This window comes from Elephantulus edwardii, unplaced genomic scaffold, assembly GCF_000299155.1.
Source record: "Elephantulus edwardii isolate Elephantulus edwardi_28Jun2011 unplaced genomic scaffold, EleEdw1.0 scaffold00030, whole genome shotgun sequence".
Classification (NCBI taxonomy): domain Eukaryota; kingdom Metazoa; phylum Chordata; class Mammalia; order Macroscelidea; family Macroscelididae; genus Elephantulus; species Elephantulus edwardii.
Window position 1 is genome coordinate 19,031,931 of NW_006399780.1, and position 6,763 is coordinate 19,038,693.

Consider the following 6,763-nt stretch of genomic DNA (forward strand, 5'->3'; position numbering starts at 1 on the left):
AGTGCGATTGGCACAGGACAGAGCGGAGTTTAGGGCTGTTGTACATAGGGTCGCTATGAGTCACAAGCGACTCGACGGCACATAACAACAACAACCTTTTGGTTAGTAGCAACACATGTAAAGTATTATTATGCCACAAGAGCTCATCAGTATCTTATAAAAAGAGCAAAATTCATGCACACACACATTGGAGATGATCATTTATAAACAAAAGAACATCAACTTCTATCAGTGGTCATTAGAAGCTAGAATAGAGATTCCTAGAAGGGATTGGCATAGCCGAGGTCCTGACTTGAACTTGCTGTCTCCACAATTATAAGAAAATGAACTTCTGTTCTCTAAAGTCAATGGTGTTTGTTATGACAACACAAAGTAACAAAGATAATCTAAAAATCTTTCTATTCTGTTTGCCTCCACATCCCTATTGTCCTCTTCTAATCCTGCCACTATACCTGGAGATAAAGGTATATATGGTTTCCAAACCCTAAGGGTCACTCTTGGTCTCTAGGACAAAAGTCTGGCCTTTGAATCAGTCTCAGGCCTGTCTCACACTGTAAGCACTCTGGCTTCTCAGAGTTCAAATCCAGTTCCAAGAATTCCTGTTCATAGTAACTGTAGGACAGAAGAGAACTTTCTCCTAGAGTTTCCAGGACTGTAGGATTACACAGAGGCAAAGTGCCTCATTTTTCTCCTATGGAGCAGCCAGTGGATTCAATTAACAGACCTATGGTTAACTCACCATGCCATCAGCATTCCTTCCCCGAATTCAGACTTCTAGTTATTTACTTCTATTCATTAATCAACTCTCACTATCCCAAACTCTATCCTCTGCTGTTCCTCTTTTTCTACCTCTTCCTTTCCTTGAGCCTTCTGAATTCTTCAGCATCCATCTTCTGATCTGTACTGTATCTTATGTGGCCTCCTTATTCTTAATGTCTCCTGACTCAGTCCTGAGCCTACTGACTCAGCCGTACACAGGAATGAGTTATGACACCTAAAAAACACTACTGCTGAAAGAATGATCAAAACTTCAGAAGGACAATACGACCAGAGGAGACCAATGGCCCAATCCTCAGGCTTGGGAGCTCTTGTTTTCACCCCATTCTGAACTATTCCTAGGAATTTTAAGGAAGCAAAGGCCTGCTCTCACCCAAGAGAGAAAGAGACTGGGTAGATAAAACGAAAGATTAATGCTATCTTTCAAATTCATTATCCCAGGGAGTCAAGAATTCTGGAGGTGGTTGCTTCAAGGGTGGAGTGAAATGCTCAGCAGGAACGTGGTAGTTCCTTGAGATGGAATGCTGGGGATGGGAGCCAGGGACGTCCCACCCACTGGGCAGGGGACAGATTGGAAGGTGAGAAGTAGGGGGTCCTGAGAAGGGTAATGCATATTTAATGCTGAAGGAAAAGACATATTTTAAAAAATCTAACATTCTCCTCTTCCGATCTTTCCTGGAGCAGGAATAGAAATCTGTTAGAACCTCAACTCCATTTTCTTTCTGTTACCCTTAGTGTCAAAATAAGTGCTAGAATTTCCCCATCTAGTTGGATTGGTGATTGGAGGCATGCTATAAAATGGAAATGGGAGGAAGAAGTGTTCCAAGTTAGCTGGGAAGCAAGCAGTAATCAGAAAATACGGGGGTAGGGTAAGGGCAGATAAAAATAATAATTGAGAACTCCTTAGTCCAGTGCTGTGAGACGGCCCCTTTTTCGTCCCGCCTCCTGGCTCACTAAATTGCAGCCAGTGTCAACTTCAGCTGACAGCGTCCAATCAACAATCGCCACTAGTCATGTACACGCCCCCAAACACCACAACAGGCCGAAGACAGGACTTCAGAACACACCAGAAACTAAGGAAGAACTCAGTGAAGGAAAGGCGGGCCATATATACAAAAATAATGACTTTTCTCCCTCCAATCTAGAGACTGAATTTAAAACGAGTTCTTTTGATTTTTCATTTCTGAAAAATTCCTAATTAAAACCAATCCATGTTTTCCCAAATAGATTTTTTTTTTTTTTTTTTTTTGCTTTCTAAGGGAGATATAAATTGCCCCTAAAGATCTAAGCCTGGGGAATCCCAAGTGCTCCCCATAAGAAAAAAAAAATCCTACAGCTGGAAACACTCCCAAAACCTGAAAGAAAGCTCTGTACAACAAAGATGTAACATGTGTAACTAGATTCAGATGTTCACATGGAGGTCACTTCCTCCCATTCTAGGGATCTAGATAAGAGTTCCTTGACATTCTGCAACAACAGAAGTCCCTGCACCCCTCCACCCCCCCTCCTGACCTTATCCAAAGATTGAGAATAGTGAAGGCCTTTGGACTGGGGGGGAGGGGAAGGGAGAAGGTGTGAAGAGAGGTTTGTGGGGATCAGGTGTTGCCTGAGAAACAAAAATTTCATCCACCCTCCCCGATTTTCCCGAAACGTCTCAAGATTTATGAAGAACTGAAGGAAGTTAAATACAGTGAGGGGGTAAAACCTCCCTCTCTTGCTCGGGACCCCCCGGAAACCAAGAACTCCCAAAATAGAGGGGTAGCCTTACAAGTACGCAAAGTGTTAAAAACCCTTACGCCTCCGCATCCTACTTCTACAGTTTCCTATCCTTTAACAGACTGGAAATTGGCGTGACCCTCAATAAGATCGCCCCTAAATTAGGCCAAGTTTCTTACCCAACAGGCGGATCAGCTGTTCCCTCACCTTTCACCAACAACAAAAACAGCACTCCGACTCCGAGAGGGGAGGGAGAAGAGGGAGAGCGTGGTTTTCTGGGTTTTGTAGTTTTTCTCCTCTTTATGCAACCGAGTTTATTCACATTGAAGACTATAAATCCCAGGAGGCTGAGCGTAAGAGGGGCGGAGAAGAAGGAGGTTTGTTGCCGCCCCCTCACCACAGCATTCTGGGAGGTGTAGTTCTCACTTCCTTGACTGTAAACGAGGGTGTGGCCACTGCAGAACTTCACCTCCCATGATTCCTCAGAAAGGGGCAGGCTAAGTTAGTGATAGTTTTTGGTTTGCAACGTGCATTGTTGGGGAATGAGGAGTATTTAGGGTCCTAAGGCCTGTTAGATAAGGTGGTATTGTCAGAACGCTTATAGGTACATCGTTTCATTGAACTTGTCACAGCAACTCGATGAGATAGATATTATTGTTATCCTTATAGATTAGAAACCGAAAGGTCACGAGTTGGCCAAGTAAATGGTAAGAAACTAGGTTGCCGGACTGCAAGTTCCGTGCTCTTGCCACTATACCAAAGCGAACCAACCTTTAGGAGTCTGGAAATTATTACCTGTAACCTTGTAAAGGCGTTGTGTTCTTCACTGCTGACCATGTTCTAATTTGAAGATTTCATTGCTAGGGGCCTGTCACAGTCAAAACTGAGTCAAACTGAGCTGCGGTAGGATGACCTCTGGCTTTAGAAAGGATATATTGCCCAGGTAGTGGTGGAGAGAGCAGTGAGTTAGGGGAATGAAATTGAAAAGGAAGCCTGGCATAATTCAGGTCCTGTCACAGCTCACAAACTTTTAGGGACTTGTTTGCCCAATTTAACTGGTTTAAGTTAATTATAGTAACAATATACGTTGATGTGGCATAATTTAGCAGCGGTGAGATTCCTGAGTTCTCCGATCCACAAGTGAAAGACTAACGCCTTGCTCCTCAAGATAGCCTGAGACATTCAAAATTAATCTATCTGCCTGCCCCTGTATTAGGGGATTATAGTCTGAGGATTTATTTCCTCTTCCTCGATGCTTGCTTTTAATTTTCTGCGCTCTAAGTTATGGAGCCTTCTGCCTTGCTCAAGTTTTTTGGGTGGTATTTTGCTTTTATGATTGTGAATGGAATGTCTGATGCCTGCCCTTGGGTGCCTTTCATCTGAGTATTTCTAAGCACTTAATAAGTCACTGGGCTGCACAAACATTAAGGTGAAGTGTCTATGTCATTAGTCAGGATTTATGAGTTAGGGAACAAGCTACTGAATGAGGAGATAGCTCAAGGTCCTGGAGTGGGTTTAAAGTGGAGCCCACCCAAATCTCAGGTGTTCTTAGTATTTCACTTTTACTCAGAATATATAAAACCCCCTTCAATTTCATTTGGAGCTAAAAATAATAATTTGCTTGTGCTGAATGCTTAACAGTGTGTGAAATTAAGAGGTTTTTTGTTTATTTAATTTCATTACGAGGTTTTTATATTAAATACAACAGCCTTATGTAGTAAGTCCTATTATTATCTCCAGAGCCCCGATTGTGCAGTGATTAAGTGCTCAGCTGCTAATCGAAAGATTGGAGGTTTGACCCCAACAGCTACTTCATGGGAGAAAGATTATCAAAAAAACTCTTGAAAATCTTGAAAACCCTCTGGGAAAAGCTCTGTTCTATGTTGTTGTTTTTGTTGTTATGTGCCATGGAGTTGCTTGTGACTCATAGCAACCCTATGTACAACAACCCTGAACCTTCCTCTCTCTTGAGCCAACCTCACTGTCTCTGACACACCCACCCCATTACCCCAGTCACTGAGTCAATCCATCACATCCAGGGTCTTCCTCTCTTGTGCTGTTCCTCCACCCTTCCAAGGATGATGTCCCTCTCCAAGGACTGGTACCTCCTTGTAACATGCCCAAAGTATGTCAGACAGAGCTTAAGAATCCTTGCCTCCAAGGAGCAGCCTGGTTTCATCCTCTCTAGGACGAGCCTATTTGTTTTCTTAGCAGTCCATTGTATATTCAATACTCCAGCACCACAACTAAAAGGCATCAATTCTTCTTGTATCATCCTTAGTCATTGTACAGCTCTGATGCATAGCAAGTAATTGCAAAGACTATGGCGTGAATCAGGTGCACCTTAGTCTCCAGACCGACATCATTGTTCTATGTTATGTTGTTGTTGTTGTATGCTATAGAATAACTATATTGGAATTCACCAGATAGCAACTTTATTTTTTTTAAAAGGATATTATTTTCTCCATTTTGCATGTGATAAAACTGAGCCATAATCAATGGAGTTGTCTGTTGCCATCTAGCTCGTAATTAGTAGAATTAGGATACAAACACAAGTAGCCAGAACACGATGCTCCTACCCCAGCAACTTCTGGCATGTAATAATAACTCCTATTGCTCTAAGGAAGAGTGCTGTTAAGTTTTCAGGCTAGGGAGGGTCACTGGGTATTTATAAACAAGGCACAAAGTGATTTGACACATTCAGTCAACAAGTATGCATCAGCTATTATATTAAATATTCAATAAATTTTGTTGAAAAATGAATATAAAATATAGATATTTGAAGGATGGATTAACTTTGGATGATATTGCAGGACATGGACTGTGAAGGGTAAACTTATTTCATGTTGAAGCAAAGACTGAAAGATGTGAATGTGTTTTGGAGAGAGTCACAAAAGAGCAACAAATCAAGTTCCCCATTCCCCCCCATCCCCTGCCCGACCCACAACTCAGATTTTTGGTAATAACTACCTGAAGTGTTGTGCTAAGAATCTGAGGAAAGAGTAATATAATTACTTAATAATGTCTGATATATACTCTAAATAGGAAGACTACAGTTAACAGTAGATTGATTTATTGTTTGGGATTCTTTTTTCCTTCTCTACCTATGTCAGGCAACTTGCTGTATCTTGTGTAGAAGGAATATATACCCCACTTAATTGACTTTGGCCTTCATTATATTTCATGTTTTGGTAGATGGTATATGAGTAGGTCTGACTCATGCTAAGTCTGAGTATGTGAATAGATATATGTTCCATATGTGGATTGCTCCTTATTAAATCCTGGAATGAGAAGACTCATGAAGAGAATTGCCACTTACTCACAGCCTCCATATACATGAGAGAAACAAACCTTTGCTATAAGCCACTGAGATTTTTGGGTTGGTGGTTACTGCAGCAAAACTGACTAATACATCATGCCCGAGTCATATCTGGATAATGGAAGATAAAAGTCTGAAAGGTAACTTTAAGCCAAAATGTGGAGTATCTTGAATAATAGATGAGGCAGAGCCTGCTATATGACTCTATTCGTTTTCATGGATACACAGCTGGTCCACATTTTTCAGTTTCTCTTCAAGTGATGTGTTCCACTTTCAGACCTGGTGTATGAAACCTCCTGACAAAGATTCTTTATGTTCTTTCTTTTCTGGCTTTGAGCACAGTGACCCTGAAAGCCATATATTAATTTTGGTGAAGATACAAGATGGAAGGAGCCTGGTTCCCTGAATCAAACTTGGCAGAGAGATACTTGCCTATGTATTTTGGACTTCACTTGACCAATTAATTTCTATTTTGTTATGCTACTGAAAACATAACCAAGTGGAAAATTGACTTCTCTTTTATAGTAGCCAGTGTTTTTCTAAAAAGTCCAAGTGACTTTAAAGACTGCTAACTAGAAGGTGGGCAGTTTGAATCTAGCAGCCACTTTGCTATGCAGAGAGGGGGCAGTCACCTTCTGTAAAGATTTCACTCTAAGAAATCCTATGAGGCAGTTCTATTCTGTCATAGTGTTGTTGTGAGTTGGAATCTCCTGGGTGACTCATAGCTGCCATTTACTGAGTGCCATTGTGCTGAAGATGTTCTCTCATTCACTGAATCACCTAATCAAGGTGCTACCCAATTTAAGATATAAAAGAGCTTAAACTCTAAGAATTACTTGGTTAAGGTCCCTGAGACCTATACCTTTTCTAGTATAATAAGATGCTTTCTCAGAAAATAATATTAACTAATATTTACTGTGTGCCAGGCACTCTGCTGGGTAGATTATAAAA